The following is an 18835-nucleotide window of genomic DNA, read 5'->3' on the forward strand; positions in this document are numbered from 1 at the left end:
TAGTACAGAAAAGAGTAAAATCCCAAGAAGAGAAGACATCTCTGATCAGTATCAGCAAGAAACTATGATCCCTCATAAAATCATCCAAGGATTGCTTTGAAAGAAAAATTGCCAAGTACTACTAAGATAACCACAAGGAATTCTTTAGCTATGTCAAGAGTCTAAGTGGCAATTCTCAGATCTGCTCGGAGTTAGTGCAGAATGGCATAAAATACATTGAACCGACTGATATCGCCAACATCCTGGCAGACAGGTTCAGTGCAAACTTCACCCCCTCTCACACCCAAAAGGGCCCATAACCATACCAGAAAAATGTAGAGTCCCTGAAATCACAGACACTCAGGTTAAAACAGCCCTCTCCAAAGCCAAAAACACAGCATCAATGGGACCGGACGGTGTCCCAGGCTGCGTCCTACATGAGCTCAAAGATGAACTAACCCCTCACCTAAACACACTGTTCAAATTCAGCCTCTCCACAGGCTACATGTCCATAGAGTGGTGCATAGCAACAGTTATTCCACTCCACAAAGGTGGAGCCACAACAGACCCCGGGAAGTATAGCCCTATAAGCCTGACTAGCTTTGTCTGCAAGGCTATAGAGTGCATCATCATGGATCTCATAAACAGAGACATTGGAAACCTCCAAACACTGGATCCTACCCAGTTCAGCTTTATTAAGGGCAGATCATGCCTCCTAAACCTGATGGACTTTTTTGAGACAGTTACCAATGATATAGATGAGGGAAAGGTGGTCCACACAGCCTACCTAGACCACGCAAAGACCTTCAACACCATTCCCCATTCAGGTATTATAGACAAGCTCACCAGCCTGAACATAAACCCCTACATCACAAGATGGATTGCCATCTCGCTCACGGACAGAACCCACATTGTAAGAGTTGCAGGAGCTAGGTCTGACTCTAAACCAGTGACAAGTGGCGTTCCTCAGGGCTCATTCCTAGGACCCCTCCTGTTCTGCATATATTTCTCAGCGGTACAGGCAAGCACAGAAGGACTATGGGTGACCAATTTCGTAGATGACTGCAAACTAGGGGCTGTAATTGACCCACCGGCAAACACAGACATCCTTCAAAAGGTTCTCACTAAGACAGATACCTGGTGTCAAAACCATGGCCTCAAACTAAATGCCAAAAAGTGCATAGTCATCCCATTTGGAAAAAACAAAGTACCCACAAACTATCACATAGGTGGTAGCCCCCTATATATGGAAAATGTAATAAGGGATCTGGGGAACCAAGTAGGTAGTAACCTCTCCTTTGATAATCACATTGCCAAAGTAGTTAGAAAATCCTTCTATGTGGCCCACCTAATCACAAAAGGGTTTGCATCCAGATCAAAAGAGCTCATTGTGTCCCTCTATGCATCACTCATCAGACCCATCATAGAGTACAACGCCCCATTTGGGATGTACCTTACAAGACACCTGCAACAGCTGGAAAGACCACAGAAGTACCTCGCCAAGAGGATCACTGGCCTCAAACAGATGCCCTATGCATCTCGACTGAAGAAACTCCAGCTGGACTTGGTTCCATACCGCCTACTCAGAGGTGATCTCTGCCTGACATACAAGGCCATGTCCAAAGCGGAATTGATGGACATGCTCCACCTAAAGAAAACCATATCCCCTCAAGCCACATGCTCTAGGGATCTAAACCTCACCACAACAATAAATAGGACGTGTTGGAGGGATAGATTCCTGTCCCAGAGACTTCCCATTCTCTAGAACAAGATTCCAATCTATATTAGGCAGAGCTCCTCGCTAACCCTCTTCAAGAGAATCCTTGACGAGTGGATAGGAAACAGAAAGTTTACCCTGGGGATCACTTCAATGGCTCTGCTGGACAGAGGCACAGGGAACTAATCTAAGGGGGGCAGCCAAAGCCAACACATTCTGGCTAGGCTTAAAAATGCCTTCAGGCAGATAGCCTAGTACCTACCTATGAACCTATGAACCTAAAAGTGTAACATTAGATATATGAGAGCACACAAGGGTAGAACTGTTAAAGTTAATGAAAAATGAAGATTACATTTCTGAAATAAAGAAACAATTACTGAGCAACACAGAAGGTAATACTTTAGCTAATAAACAAGATACAAGAAAATCATTTAAGTTGATTGGTATACATTTGGCAGATCTGTATGGGTCAGTTTTAATTTCAGAAAAGGTGTTTGATTTTTGCTATATCAAGTGCTCTAAACCTACAACAGTTTTTGATATTCATAAGGTCCATGTGGACATGAAAACATCTCTGCTAGCTGCATATGATTACACAACTGAGTTGATAGTCATGTGGTTATAATGTAAATTAAAACTTATGGTGATGAAATTAAACAAATTTATAAAGTTTCATTTGATTTTTTTTTTAATCAAAAATCAGAATGTTTTGCCACTCCTGTGGCATAGAAGAATAAAGCCATGACTACAGCCCAGATGACCCAGGTACGATTAATAGTTTGGGTGACTGACAGGGAGGCCAGAAAGAAATGGACGTGTCCATCTAAGGTGGGAGGGCACTCACTGATATGTTTCCTAAGGGAAGATGTGGTCCAAAGAGGGGATTTACCCTCAAATGTAATCAACGAGCATGGAGGGTTGAGAAAAGGCGTGTGCAGGTCATACAAAAATTGGACTGGAGAGTAACTGGTAGACCAGAGTGGAAATTGGGTACTGGGGCCAGGCTGGTAAAAATGAAGTGCTAGGGGACCGAAAAAAAACAGAGCAGGATGATACTTCAGTTATGATGGATGTAATTTCTTTTTATTCTTTTGTATCTCATGACTCAGGTATTTTGGCAGTGAAAAGGTGGTTGTTAAAGCATGAAAATTTTAATGAGGGCAAATTTAGGACTATTAATACAATGTAGCCATTAGTTTTAGAAAATATATGTTTTTATTTTTTTAATATTTGAGAAATGCCTGTATAGACCAAAAACAGAGTAACTATGCATCCTCCCATCTACAATCACTCCCTAACCCTAAAATTCCGATCCCTCTCCTTCACCTAAACCTAAAATTCCCTTCCCCCTCCAGTCCATGATCACTTCCTAAACCTAAAATCCCTGTCTCCCTCCCTAACACTAAAGTCTGTGCTCCACTCCCCATCCCCCTCCTTAAAGTTACTGGCACCCTACTGGCACCTCGTCCCCACTTAACTGGTCTGCAGCAAGCACTTGCTTGTGTCCATCTCCTAGGATAGGATGCAAGCAGATGGTGTGGCAACCACATCACTGAACTCATGTGAGTTTGAGCATAACTAGCTGGCTGAATGGGATAAAAACATTCAAGTCCTTGGCTGTGAGATACTGAAATGCGAGCAGGTGTAGGGATCCCACCATGTTTATGCTTAGGAGTTACCCAGCAGAAGTTATTGATAAAAAGATAAAAGCAGTGGACCTAATAGAATGACTGAAGAGTTTGATGCATGTCTCACATCTTTGCACTATTCTGTGATTTTGAAACAATAAAAGATATTTTATTTAACCATTGCAATGTACTGATATCATTTGAGTATATTGAAAGCTAACCAGCAGTTGTAGAATATAGTGAGTAATGTACCAAAATGTGCATATAAAAAGTCCATTACTTAAAAATATATTAGCAATCCTAGCAACAATAATAATACCAACGTTTGAACATTCAAGTGATATATGCATAAGTATTATAAGTTTATTGATGCAAGCCCATATTTTAGATTAAACAATGGAATATTGTACAGTAGTAAAGGAAGATTTACATGTAATTCAGAGTGTGTGATATGTGTGATTATTGTGAGATCACAGGCCAGACTGTTTTCAACATATGTTCCAAGATTCCTGACTACCAGCAGGACAATGCTGGGTCTATATTAGAAGAACAAAATGACGAAAGAGTGAATGCTCTTTCATTGACACGTAAAACTCGAAGTCTGAAAACAGCGAAGCTACGGAAGTGTGGTTCCAAAAAAAAATTTTTAAAGACAAAATAAAATGGGGGCTTTGCCCCCACACCCTCCAATGTGGGGGGGCTGTACCCCCCACACTCCTCCTACTTAAATATACCAATTCCGAGATTGCCCCACAGTGGAGAAAATAGCCAAGTCCCGAGAATAGCCCAGCGATTTTTTCCCTGGGAAAAAAATCACTGTTCCGTAACTTTGCTACGGCTATGTGGCTGTACCCCCCACACTCCCCCCTACTTAAATATACCAATTCCAAGATCGCACCACAGTGGAGAAAATAGCAAAGTCCTGAGAATAGCCCAGCGATTTTTTTTCCCTGGGAAATCGCTGTTCCGTAACTTTGCTGTTTTCAGACTTTGGGTTTTAAGTGTCGACAAAAGAGCATTTACTCTTTCATTGCTTCGCTCTTTTAATATAGACCCATCAACTCTTAGAGTTGTCTTATTGATTGAGTAATTAGCCTGGGTGGCCATTTTCCCAAAATACACTATAACGGATTTCCTGGCATTAAGTTTTAATCCATGACTTTGGCATCATTCTTGTAAGATGTTTGTGCCATGAAGGCTATCTTGTCCTTGTAACTGGCCTTATTGGACTTAATTAGTCCTATTAGTTTCCTGTTTAGTTTAATTAGAGAGCTTGTATCATTATGGCAGTTGCTCTTCCTGATTTTAACCATGACTTTTTTCCTTTTGTTATATACCCTATTAAGGCCAGGATTCCATCAGTGTGGTTTGTTTTAAGAGTTTGTTTTGAGCTTATTTCTATGAGGTACAACAGCCTCTATACAGTCATTTAGATGGTTGTTCAGGGTCTCTGTGAACAATTCCATGACTTTTTTCCTTTTGTTATATACCCTATTAAGGCCAGGATTCCATCAGTGTGGTTTGTTTTAAGAGTTTGTTTTGAGCTTATTTCTATTAGGTACAACAGCCTCTATACAGTCATTTAGATGGTTGTTCAGGGTCTCTGTGAACAATTCCATATAGATTGCTATAAACTCAGGGTTGGGAGGGGCACTGAACTTTGCTTAATAAGAAATAGTTTGCTTTGGAATAGTTCCTTACATAGTTTGCTGGGATTTATGCAGTTGATTTTTATTTCAAAGGAGACAGCTTTGTGGTCTGATCTCACCAGTGAGGAAGTGACACTGGAGCCACCTCCCATATTGGTGAGTACCATGTCCAGAGGATTTGAACCTCTGGTGGGTCTGCCCAGTATCTGGTCAAGGGTGTTCATGTTGATAAAGTCCAGGAATCATTGTGCCTGCGAGTTTCAGGCAGTGTATGCTTCCCAGACAATATAGGAGTAGTTAAAGTCACCTATGAATAGGGTATTTGGTTTAATGGTAAGTATCTCCAGTAGGTCTAGGGACAAGATATGGGATTCTTGGGACAAACAGGGTGAACTGCAGCTTGCTAGGATATGGCACAGGACTTTTGTCTTTGGTGATTTGCTTGTGGATAAAGTTCAGCATATCACCCTGTTTAACCAGTCTAGAGTTATACTTGTTGCTACTGTAGATCAAGACTCCTCCACCTTTGTCCTGATGGTGCGTTTGATGGTCTAAATGTGTGGAATGTACTTTAGCCTTGCAGTACTGAATTACTTTCTGTGGATTTAAACCAGATCTCGGTAATGGCACAGATTTCTATATTCTCCAGAGTGAGGAGAACTTGCAAGGAGTTGAGTTTCTTGTTTAGGCTCCTAACATTGAGCAGCAGCACCTTTAGGTTTCATTGGGTTTTATTTGTGATGTTGGTAGGTTTATCAAGTTGGCATTGCCTAAAAAGGCTCTGAAGGAGTGGATAAAGTTTTAGTCAATATTCAAAAGCCTAGGGGAGACAGATGCAAGCCATCCTTTGCAAGGCATCTCCCATGCTGACAAATATTCTATATATGCATAGACTGCTCTAGTTTTTTGCAGAAGATTTATAAGTAGCTAGCTAGTGACTTTACTGATTTCTGTCCAAATATTTCTAGAGAAAATGTATAATCATCAAAGCGACTACTTGCTGCATATATTTTTTTAACGTTTAAATTGCTCATAAACCTTGACTAAGTGCATTTACAACCTGAATAACTTGTGCTAGATATAATGGAATTGCCTTTACTGACTAATTTGCAGTTATACAATGATGACCGATTGATTAGTTTTTCTGGTATGTCTTTAAAATCTAGCAAGTATTTGTTATGTTCTTATTACTAAGTTTTCTTAGCCATAAACCCTAGTCCACTCTGAAGTGTGCTGCTTTTACCCCACAAACCTCTCTGATTGTACTGTTGTAAAATAACTGCATGTTGTTCCATTAATGCTTACTGTAGATTCTTTTTTTCTAGCCAAACTCTACATTTACATTCCACTAGGCTACCCAATTATCGTGTGGTCTCAGCAAATGTAGTTCTAGGACAAATTAAAACAGAAATAATGAAATTGAAGGGGATCTGGCATACTTACACTCACTTACTTTACTTTCTCACTCTCCTGCCTAGACAACTTCACATTGTTTGGCTGTGCATTCTCTTGGGTTTAAAATCCCATTCTGTTCGCTACGCTGGCTATGCACGCCTCCCTGCCCCCAAGTTCCACCCACCCCCCAGTACATCTACATTTACTCTGAACCCTAAAACCACCCCCACACCCATCCACCAATTACACCACACCCTGTAACTTCTTCTACCCATACTACCCCACCTACCAATCTACCACTTCTCTACAATCAAACAGTCATGCTAATAGTGAAGATGTCTCTACTCCTTACCTGTACACATCTTGCCTATAGTACTTCATACCAAAACCACACAATAATAACTTACCGCCACTTTCACTGCACACTCTCATCAACTCCCATCAAACACTCACTCTATAACTTCACTGCCACTCCTACAAAAAACCTCCTTACAGTTCACCTACAAAGCTACCTTACTCCCACCACACATAAATACAAAATATCCCTAAAATACAACCGATATTTTACTGAATATATAAAACATATTTTTAACACTCTCTCTACACTAGACCTCAGTGGGGACATCCACCCCAACCCTGGTCGAACCATTACTACCTCCACCCCAATCCTTCTCCCAACAAACTCCCCCCTTTCTCAAATCACAACCAACAAAAAGCCAACTGACCCCCTCTTTATGTTTCTAAACATCAGAAGCCTCTGTAACAAAACCCAAGATCTCCATGCCAATATATACCTGTACCCCCAGACATTCTCATTCTAACAGAAACCGGGCTCAAACTTCACATCAAAAGTGAGGAAATACTCCCACCTGGATATAACATCCTCCGCCAAGACAGACTATCCAGGAAAGGAGGTGGTGTAGCCCTGCTGTTCAAAGACCACCTCAATCCACAAAATCTTAACAAATCAGCTCCCCAGTTTAACAAAGAAGAAATCCTTTTCACCACTCTCACAATGAACCCAAAGAAAACAATCAACATCACTGAACTTTCAATTTACAAGCCTTTAGCCATCCTGTCACCCTTGGCTAAAATTATGGAAAAATGTATCCATAAACAACTCCTACCATATCTCAATCTGAAAAATCTCCTAGCCCCCTCCCAGCACAGATTTAGACCACACCATAGTACAACCTCAGCCCTTCTTTCCTTGTCTCATACAATAAATCAAAACCGTAATAATAACAAGCTTTCCTCTGCCCTCTTTCCAGACCTATCCAAGGCTTTTGACATGGTAAACCACCAGCTACTTATTTGGACACTAAAAACACTCTCCATAGATAACCAGGCAATTTGTTGGTTTCAATCCTTAGTTTCAGACAACAAGCTGTACTATGGAAGGATAACTTATCCTCCCTGTAACCAATCACCTTTGAGTCCTTCGGGGATCTATATTAGGCCCCCTCCTAGTCTCCATCTTCATATCTTCATTAACGATCTGTATACAGTCATCCTAAATGCAACTTGTATTCAGTATGTGGATGACTCTACCCTAATCTGTTCTACTACCTCCCCAACAGACTTACAAACCTTATCCCCAAACACCTTTAACAAAGTAGAAAACTGGCTCACTGATTACCATCTCCTTTTAAATCGAAATAAAACAAAGCTCTTACTCTTCACCCCCACTCATAAGGTCCCTTTGCCATTATTTACCATAAAATCTAACAATGGCACCATAATTTCCACAGAACCAAGTACTAAACTATTAGGTGTAATTATCGACAATAATCTTAAGTTTGATGCTCACATTGACCAAACTATTAAAACATACAATAAGAAACTTGGCTCTTTATATAAGATTAAACCATTCCTAATCCCATCTGCTAGGACTGTGATTGCCCGTACACATTTAATATCAACCCTTCTTTATGCCTCTCCTGTTTTCACAAACCTAAGTAGATCTGACCTCAGTAAACTCACTAGCTGTTATAATAATATTACAAAATTTGCCGCAGGTGCAGCATATAGAACACATCACTGTCTTAACCTTGGATCACTAGGCTGGCTAGAACTACCCTGCCAACTTCAGTACAACCAATTAATAGTTGCTCACAAAGTTCTCTACCAAACAGAAAGCACACCCATACTTAAAAATATTATCACCCCCTACAGTAACCTAAAAGCACTCCGGTCTTCCATCAGAATGCTAGTACAAACTGTTAAAGCCAACAACTTACCTGGTGAATCATTACTTACCCACTCTGTTGGCAAAACCTGGAACCTACTTCCTGCTGAACTTACTGCAGTCCCCTCCTTAACTCAATTTAAAATAACTTTTAAAAAACACCTAAAAATGCATTAGTTATGCTCCTGTACAAACCCTGACTAACCCCTTCTCAATTACTACGTATCACTGAAAACTTTGGCTACATAGAGAAACTTTCATTATCATAACTCTGATACATCAGCTGTTTTAGAAGATTGATTACATCTCTTATCTATTGGAATGTACTACTGAACGATATGATAACTTGCACAACTATGTACTACTAAAAATGTGTTCTCACATAAAAGTTAATAATTGTAAAGTTTTTCTGTATGTATTCCGGCAAATCTGGAATATGTATGTATGTGTTCTTCTATAAAAGTTTATAATTGTAAATTTTCTCTGTATGTATGTATGTATGCATGTATAGAGCTTTTCTCCCTGGGCCTTCACTGAAAATGGACCTATATCCAGTCGAACTTTTCTAGTTAACAAATGTAAAATAAATAAAATAAAAATAAAATCATAGGGTGCTATTTTCCACCAGGACAAAATATACCTCCCATAGAAAACCTCCTAAACTGGGCCAACCTCTCCCTACCCCAAGAAACTATAATCCTCGGTGACTTTAACTTTAATTGGCTATCTTGTAATACTTACCACCCAGCCCTCCACCTAAATCTCCATGGGTTCTCACAATTAATGCAATCCCCCACCCGGATCAATAAACATCCTAATAATCACACCATCCTTGACTGGATCTTAGTTAACAAAGATCCTCACACTTATGTAGCAGGCTGTTTACCTGTCTGCCTCAGCGTCCATTCCCCTACCTTCCTACTAAGGCATCACATAAACAATACAGAGCCTATTACCCACAGACAAATTCGAAAAAAAGCTAACTTCAACCCCCATTCCTTTACCTCCTCCCACCAAAAAATGAATTAGTCACCACTAAAATACCTCACCCTAGATGAAGCTGTCCATTTCATTAACAGCACCTTCCTCAACATCCTCAACACCCATGCCCCCCAAGAAACACCAAAGTCGGAACTAAAAGCTCCCCCTGGCTACAAAAAACCACCAGGAACCTAACGAATACCAGGGACAAAGGTTGGGAACACTGGCACCTAATAAACAAACCCTCAGATAGACAATCCTTCCCAGAAGTACATAATAAGGTTAAAAAACAAATAAAAATCGACAAAGCACTTTATTATCAAATCTCCCTAAACTCCTCCAACCATAACCCAAGGCAATTCTGGTCTACAATTAACTCTATCCTTAACCCAGGCAAAGTAAGCCCCCCCGCCATCTATTCCTCCCTCCGTCTGCAGTATAGCTGACTCCTTTAACAAACATTTCACAGAAACCATTCTATCTCTTACCAAACAACACTTCCCTACATCAGCTCCCCCATGCCAAACACCAATCCATCCCACCCTGCCTCTCTTTCTCATCAGTACCCACCTCCTTCATAAAGCGACTTCTGACAAAACTCAAATCCCCCAAACTAGCAGCTGACAACTTTCCCACTGAATATCTAAAAATAGCTGCCAAAGTCCTAGCATACCCTGTTTCCATATTAATCAACCGTACCATATCATAATCCCATGTACCATCTTTATGGAAAATATCCCACATAATTCTCCTCCATAAATGTGGCCCCTTCACTGACATCTCTAATTATCACCCCATCGCCATCCTCTCTCCCCTCTCCAAGATACTAGAAAAATGTGGCAACACTCAGATCTTTAAATACCTCCTAACCAGTAATCTCCTGTCTAATACCCAACATGGCATCAGGCTATATCACAGCACAACCACTGCTATGGTCTCCTTCACTAACACTATCTTTCAACACAGAAACAATGGCCTCTTCTCCTCTGCTGTATTTCTAGATCTATCTAAGGCCTTCAATATTGTATCGCACAAACTACTACTCTCTGCTCTCTCCAACCTTTCTTTCTCCAAACCAGCAACCAACTGGTTCCACAGCTACCTTCATGGCCACCAGCAATCAATTGTCTGGGAAAACAGCCTATTCTTTCATCTTCCAGTTACCCTCGGTGCCCCGCAAGGCTCCATCCTTGACCCCCTTCTATTCTCCTTCTTCACTAATAACCTACACACTGCCACCAAACAAGCATCTCTCATACAGTACGCTGATGACTCCACCCTCATCTGCTCTGCCCTCACTTTACCAGAACTCCAACACATCACACAGGCATCATTCTCATGTGTAGAAAGCTGGCTATCTAACTCCCAGCTCCTACATAACCCCAGTAAGACAAACTCTTCATTTTCCAACCATCCAAATCTACCCCAAACTCCCCCCATTTTAATATATCTGCCAAAGACAATATCTCAATCTCTCCATCAGTTCACACCAAACTACTCAGTGTGGAGATTGACAACAATCTCAAATTTGACACCCACATATCTCTTACAGTAAAAAATGTTCACAAAACACTCGGCTCCTTATATAGAAACAACCAATACCTCACCAAGACTTCTAGAATCTCTATTGCCAATTCCCAACTAATCACCACCTTACTCTATGCATCTCCCATACTTACTAATCTTAGACACTTAGACTTAAACAAATTAAAGACTTGCTACAGGAAAGCCACAAAATTCACCACTGGTGCTCCCTACTGCAGCCACCACTGTGTCTCCCTTAGAGAATTAGAATGGCTCGAGCTCCCACAACTCCTTCACCTAAATCAACTCTCCTTTGCCACAAAATAGTAAACAACCCACTCAAAATCCCATCCCTTCAAACACTCCTCCAACCCTAAAACTCCTCCCAACCCCTACACTCCAGCAACAAAAATCTCCCCCAGATCACCAAAGCTAAAAACTCAGCAGGAGAACCCCTATTTTCCTGTGCCATATCCAAGCTTTGGAACAACCTTCCCCCAACCATCACTACCCTAACTTCGAGCAGTCATTTCAAAACTGCACTTAGATATGCCACTGTGGTGCAGCGGTAGAGTTGTTGCCTCACAGCAAGAGGTTCTCCCATTCGATTCTCAGCTGGAGTGCGGGGAGTGTCTTCTGTGTGGAGTCTGCATGTCCTCCCCGCGGTTGGGTAGCGTTCGAAAGACATGTGTAAATGGGTGTGCCTTTGTTGAAGGTTGGACATCAAGCTGGCACCTCGTCATTTGTGAAAATCTACTGCCAATCATTAGCGGACTGGAGTTCTGCTGTGGCGACCCCTAACCGGGAAAAGCCAAAAGACAACAACAACAACTTAAATCGCACCTAAATATTCACTGGCTCTGTCCTTGCCTAAACCCCGACTAAATACCCCTCAGTCTAACTAACTTAATTACTATATACTAGTTCTCTGCTTAGTTAGTATACATCAGCCTATTACTACTGTATACTGTGAGCTTTTAGCCTGTTAGTACTGTGTAAAGTTAAGCAGTTTTATTGCTTAAATTTATGGCAGTTTGTATTGTATAAATTTATTGCTCTTGACTATAACTGTACCAAATGTTTTCTCCTGTATTATGTGTCATCATCCTTATTACTGATTGTATATTACTTACATAACAATCTGTGGAGCTTTTCTCCCCAGGCCTCCGCTGAAAAAGAACCTGTGTCCAGATGGAATTTCCTGGTAAACAAATATAAATAAATAAATACATAAATAAATAAATAAAATATAAATATTGAACCCAACCCCCAGAATGATACCAGAAACTAAGCCACTTGTTAAAATCAATCATTTTTTGTTCATACTGTGGCATTATTTTGGTGAGGGTAGAATGCTGCTCAATGCAAAGAACATATTGGTCTGTGGCAGATATTCAGACAGATCTATAATGTATATACTCCAGGGAGGTACATCTGAGGTCATGTGAGGCACATCTGAGGCCATTTACACCTACATGAACTATGATAGAATCATATTTGTACTTACAGTGCAGTGACTTGAGTGTGTGTGAGTGCATGATATTATGGATCCTGGCTCCAGATAAGCAGCTGACCAATATCTTCTCCTTGTCAAGCCTGGTGAGTGGGGCATCTGTGTATCATACAATGGAGTCCCTAAGACAAGAGTCCTAGGTAAAGTATTTGCTTGCCTTATGGGCTTCAATCTTATAGGTTCATAGGTTCATACTAGGCTATCTGCCCTGGAGCAATTATAAGCCTAGCCCGATTCTGTATGGCTTACGCCACCCCTTGATTTGAGTATACTGTGCCATTTTTAAGGTTTTAGTTTACTGTGCCTTTGTCTAATAGTGACATGGGAGTAATCCCTGGGACAAATCTACGATCCCCCATCCACCTATCGAGATTCTTCTTGAAGAGATTCATTGAGGTGCTCTGCCTCACATGAACTGGAATTCTATTCCAGAGCGAAGGGAGCCTCTGGGTTATGAACCTGTCCCTCCAGCAAGTTCCATTTATTTCTGTGCTGAGGTTCAAGTCCCTCGAGCATGTGGCTCTAAGGGATTTAGATTTACTGAGGTGGAGCATGTCCATTAATTCTGGATTTGACATAGCTATATAGTATGTCAGGCATAGATCGCCTCGAAGTAGGCGGTATGCAACTGTGTAGAGCTGGAGTTTTTTTAACCGAGCAGCATATGGCATCTGTTTGAGACCCTTGATCCTCTTGGGGAGATACTTTTGGGGTCTTTCTAATTGCTGCAGGTGTCGGGTAAGCTACATCCCAAAAGGGGCATTGTATTCTATGATGAGCCTGATGAGGGATGAATAAAGGGGCACGATTACCTCTTTTGGTCTAGATGTGAAACCCTTCATGATGAGGTGGGCTATGTAGAAGGTCTTTCTAACCACTTTGGCAATGTGGTTTTCAAAGGAGAGATTGCTATCAACTTGGGCCCCCAGGTCCCTAATAACTTTCTCTTTACTTAATGGGTTTCCGCCTATGTGGTAATTTGTGGGCACATTGTTTTTGCCAAAGGGTATGACTATACATTTTTTGGTATTTAGCTTTAAACCATGGTGCTGGCACCAGTTATCTGTCTCTGTGAGACCTTTTTGAAGGATGTTTGTGTCAGCTGGAGAGTTGATTATGGCGCCCAGTTTGCAGTAGTCTGCGAACTTGGTGAGCCATAGTCCTCCCACGTTTGTCTGTACCTCGGAAAAGTATATACCGAACAAGAGTGGTCCCAGGACAGAACCCTGTGGGATGCCACTTGTGACCGGTTTCGAGTCTGACATGGCTCCAGCAACTCTCACTCTATGGGTTCTGTCTTTGAGCCAGTTTGCGACCCATCTTGTGACATAGGGGTTTATATTTAAGCTGGATAGCTTATCTATGATGCCCGAGTGGGGTATTGTGTCAAATGCCTTTGCAAGGTCCAGATAGGCTGTGTGGACTACCTTCCCTTCATCTATGGCTTTGGTGACTGTTTTGAAGAAGTCAACCAGGTTCAAAAGGCAGGATCTGCCCTTGACAAAGCCGAACTGGGTAGGATCTAGTGTCTGTAGGTCCCCAATGTCTTTGTTTATGAGCTCCATGATGATCCTCTCCATAGCCTTGCAGAGTAAGCTAGTCAGGCTTATGGGGCAATACTTTCCAGGGTCCGTAGAGGATCCACCTTTGTGGAGTGGGACCACTGTTGCTGTACGCCATTCTGTGGGCACATATCCTGTAGTGAGGCTGAAATTGTATAGCTATTTTATTTGAGGGATTAGTTCCTCTTGGAGTTCATGTAGGACGCAACCTGGGACGCCATCTGGTCTCATGGAAACAGTATTTTTTGCTTTGGAGAGGGCAGCCTTCACCTGAGCATCAGAGATGTTTGGGAGGCAGCCCTCTGCCATGATAGATACTTGCTCTTTTGGGGGGGAGGGGGTGGAGAAGTTTGCACTGAACCTGTCTGCCAGGATATTGGCGATGTCTGTGGGTTCAGTGTATTTTTTCTCATTTAGAATCAACTCAGAACAAGTCTGGGAGTTTCATCCCAGGTTCCTAACATAACTGAAAAAAGCGTTATGATTGTCTTTGGTGTCCTATGCAATTTTTCTCTCGAAGCTGGCCTTGGAGGATTTTATGAGGGATCGTAATTTTTTGCTAGTACTGATCAGAGATGCCTTCCCTATTAGGGATTTTGCTCTATCATGTAGTAGCTTCCTCCTTCTGTTGTACAGTTTATTTATGGCAGGGGTCCACCAGACTGGACTCCTGCCTTTGGATGATTGGGTCTTGGTTTTGTTTGGGATAGCATGATCCATTCATTCCTGGAGATGTCCGTAGAATGCGTTTATATAGGATGTAGTTTCCACTGGCCCTGGGGCCTTGAAGAATTCCACTTCAGTTTTGAGAAGTGAGAAGTTCGCTTTTGAGAAGTTTTTCACTGTGGTTTTCTGGGCTGGGGGTGGGGTCGGGATGTGGACATCCAGTGAAATTCATTTATGGTCTGATCTTACCAATGAGGGATATACTTCTGGTGTGGAGCATAGAGTCCCCATGTTGGTAATGATCAGGTCTAGTATGTTGTCCCCTCTTGTGGGAGTGGTGACTAGTTGTTCCATAGCATTTGAGTTTATAATTTCCAGGAACCTTTGGGCTAAGGTGCTGGGGCTTGAGTACTGCTCCCAGTCAATGTTTGGGTAGTTGAAGTCACCCAATATAATGGTGTTCGGAGAGATCTTCATGTTCTCCAATGTTTTCAGGAAAGCCGAGTGGGGTTATAAATAGAACATGCTGGAGGGACAGATTCATCACCCAGAGACTCCCTGTGCTGTGGAACAAAATCCCGGTACATGTGAGGCAGAGCACCTCGCTGGCCTTGTTCAAGAGGAATCTTGACCAATGGATGGGAGATCGCAGATATACCCCAGGGATTACTTCAGTGTCACTGCTTGACAGAGGCACAGCAAAATGATAGGCATAGTTTTTATTCAAACTAAAGGGGTGGCGAAAGCCACATAACTATGGGCTAGGCTTATAAATGCCCTTGGGCAGATAGCCTAGTATGAACCTATGAACCTATGAACCTATGATTCCTGACTTTGAGAGGGTGGTCTGTAGGATGCTATAAACTGAAAAGCAATCTTGCCCACTGTTAGTTGCGCATGGATGGTCTCCGATACTTCGTGCAATGCCACTAACCTGGAGGTGTGGATATCCTTGATAAATATGGAAACTCCCCCTCCTTTTGTGGTTCGGTCCGGGTTTTGGGGCAGAAAAGCATGATATGATGTATAGCCTGGTAGTGCTGGGATGCTCTCTAGAGCCTTGAACCAGGTTTCTGTCACTGCATAGATATCGATGTTCTCCATACTGAGGAGAGCTTCGAGTGCGTGCATCTTGAGGTTAAGACTTCTGGCATTAAGCAGCATTACCCTTAGTTTCTTGTTCCTTGTACTGTCTATGGGGATGGGTTTGACTTTTGAGCCTTGCCTAAAAAAGGCACTATGGGGGTGGCAAGAGCCTTTGCCAATATCCGAAAGCCCAGTGGTGACAGGTGCAAGCCATCCCTAGCAAAGCAATGTGGCTTGTCGAGCATGTCATCCCAGGATGACAGACACTGGATCCCCTTTGAATGACACCAAAATTTTAGCCAATTGTTAAAATTGATCATTTTGTCTTTGTACTGTTGCATCATTCTAGGTGAGGGTAAGATGCTGCTCAAGGTCAGGGTCATACCAGCCTGGGCTACATGATCAGAGAGCTCCTCTATGTCTCTTTTCATGTAGTCCAGGGAGGTACGTCTCAGGTCATTCACACCAGCATGTACAATGACTGAGTCATATTTGTATTTGCTTTGGAGTGACCTGAGTGCTTGCGTTATGTGGCGGAGCCTAGCACCCAACAGGCAGCTCACTGTGACCTTCTCTTTATTCAGCCTGGTGAGCGGGATGTCAGTGTGTCTGACAATAGAGTCACCTATTACAAGAGTATCAGGTGTGTTATTCAGCCTTAAGGGCTGTGGCTGCTTGGCACACTGACTTTGTGGGCTATGTGTTGTGCATGTTTTGTTTTGAGGTAGCGTTTGCTTGGATGTCTGTTTTGGAGGTCTCTGTTGCTTAGGTAGATTTTTATTTAGAGCCTCCGAGTATGTTTTTGTGTATTTATGTGCTTGGTTCGCTGATGTGGTAGGACTATGTGATACTGGAATTGTGTTGTGTGAGGTCCATTAGGTGAAGATGTTGTGTTTTCTGTTGCTTTTGGTGAGGATGTGTGTTGCCGTTTGTAGACTTAGAAGGTTATTGTGGTTTTGGAAGGTTTCTTTTAACTGCGTCAGCATAGCATGGTCTATGTGTGTGGTGAGTGGTATGTGTGGAGGATGTGCTGTGTGTGTTCTTCACAACCTTGTTTGTAAGCAAGATTTTTGCCTCCAAGGAAGTTGTTTATGTTCATCTCTCGCATGCTGTATTAGTTTCTTTAAGCATTAAATGGTTGTCTGAGAACATGAAACAATTGCTCCATTTTCTCAGGATGTCTATATATACCAAGCTGGCCACAGAGACACTTGGATATTGCATATCCATGTTGCCTGGACCTGTATTAGGGTGGTCCATTATGGTTTAAAGACTGGGTTTTACAGAGGTCTCCTGGGGCGGTTTGTACGGTTAAGGGGAGATGTTAGATAGTGTTAGGATATGGTATTAGTGCTGTTTGATGCACAAACTAGCTGCTCTAAGCTTAACTCCACTCAGTGCTTCACTGTGTTACAGGTTATACTCCTAAGACATGTTTTTAAGTCAGTTTTACTGTATAAGAATTTGCTCCTGCATAGGGCACTGTCAGCCAGTGCTGCACAGTGAGCATCTCTGTGGGGGTGAACATCTCTGCTCAAACTCACCTAATTTATAGCAAGCAGAAAAAAGATGAAAAATGACTTCTGTGCCCTCTGGCTGACAAATGGCTCCTTTTTGAGCTTCCCAACTCAGAGAGAGCAAGCAAACACCTTCTGCCACAAGATGGATAATAAAGCAAAAAAAAGATAACACCTGAGTAAAGGTAACCACCAAGAATTCTAGAACTATAAAAAAGTGGTTTATTATGCCCTTTCATGCTTAAAACAGGACTTAATCAGAATGATTTCCCCAACACACCAGAGACATGACATAGATGAATTGGCATTTCTTCTATTTGCCTATAGGTGTGCATGCAGTGAATGAGTGTGTGTGTGTGTGTGTGTGTGTGTGTGTGTGTGTGTGTGTGTGTGTGTGTCTGTGTAAGAAATCAAATGTTTTCAACATCTATTAATGCACAAGTATCTTATGTACTGTAATAATTATTACATGTGAATGTAATCTAATTAGTAAATTAATTAATTGTTAATTTACTTAATGTCTGCTCATGCATATTACTGAATGTCTATATAAAATGTTTCTAATATGTTGGAACTTTTTTCCCTGAGCCTCTGCTGGAAAGGGTTTTTGGACTAAACCTAGTCAGTCAAACCCAGTAAAGAAAAGAAAAATAAAAATCACTGGCATAACACAGTGGAAAATAGCTCTGAAATGCTGTTGCTAACTGGGGAGCAACAATAAGACTATAAGTTTGCATTGACAGTTCAGTTCTTCTGTGATCCCACGGCCTCCTTGTTAGTTATTCCACAGTTATTACAGAATCTTGCATTGACAATTCAGTTCTTCTGTGATCCCACGGCCTCCTTGTTAGTTATTCCACAGTTATTACAGAATCTTGCATTGACAATTCAGTTCTTCTATGATCCCACGGCCTCCTTGTTAGTTATTCCACAGTTATTACAGATGCTTGCATTGACAATTCAATTCTTCTATGATCCCACGGCCTTCTTGTTAGTTATTCCACAGTTATTACAGAATCTTGCATTGACAATTCAGTTCTTCTGTGATCCCACGGCCTCCTTGTTAGTTATTCCACAGTTATTACAGAAGCTTGCATTGACAATTCAGTTCTTCTATGATCCCACGGCCTCCTTGTTAGTTATTCCACAGTTATTACAGAAGTTTGCATTGACAATTCAGTTCTTCTGTGATCCCACTGCCTCCTTGTTAGTTATTCCACAGTTATTACAGAAGTTTGCATTGACAATTCAGTTCTTCTGTGATCCCACTGCCTCCTTGTTAGTTATTCCACAGTTATTACAGAAGCTTGCATTGACAATTCAGTTCTTCTGTGATCCCACTGCCTCCTTGTTAGTTATTCCACAGTTATTACAGAAGCTTGCATTGACAATTCAGTTCTTCTGTGATCCCACTGCCTCCTTGTTAGTTA

This window comes from Protopterus annectens, chromosome 2.part1 (assembly GCF_019279795.1).
Source record: "Protopterus annectens isolate FY-2018-M chromosome 2.part1, PAN1.0, whole genome shotgun sequence".
In the NCBI taxonomy this organism is placed as follows: Eukaryota; Metazoa; Chordata; order Ceratodontiformes; family Protopteridae; genus Protopterus; species Protopterus annectens.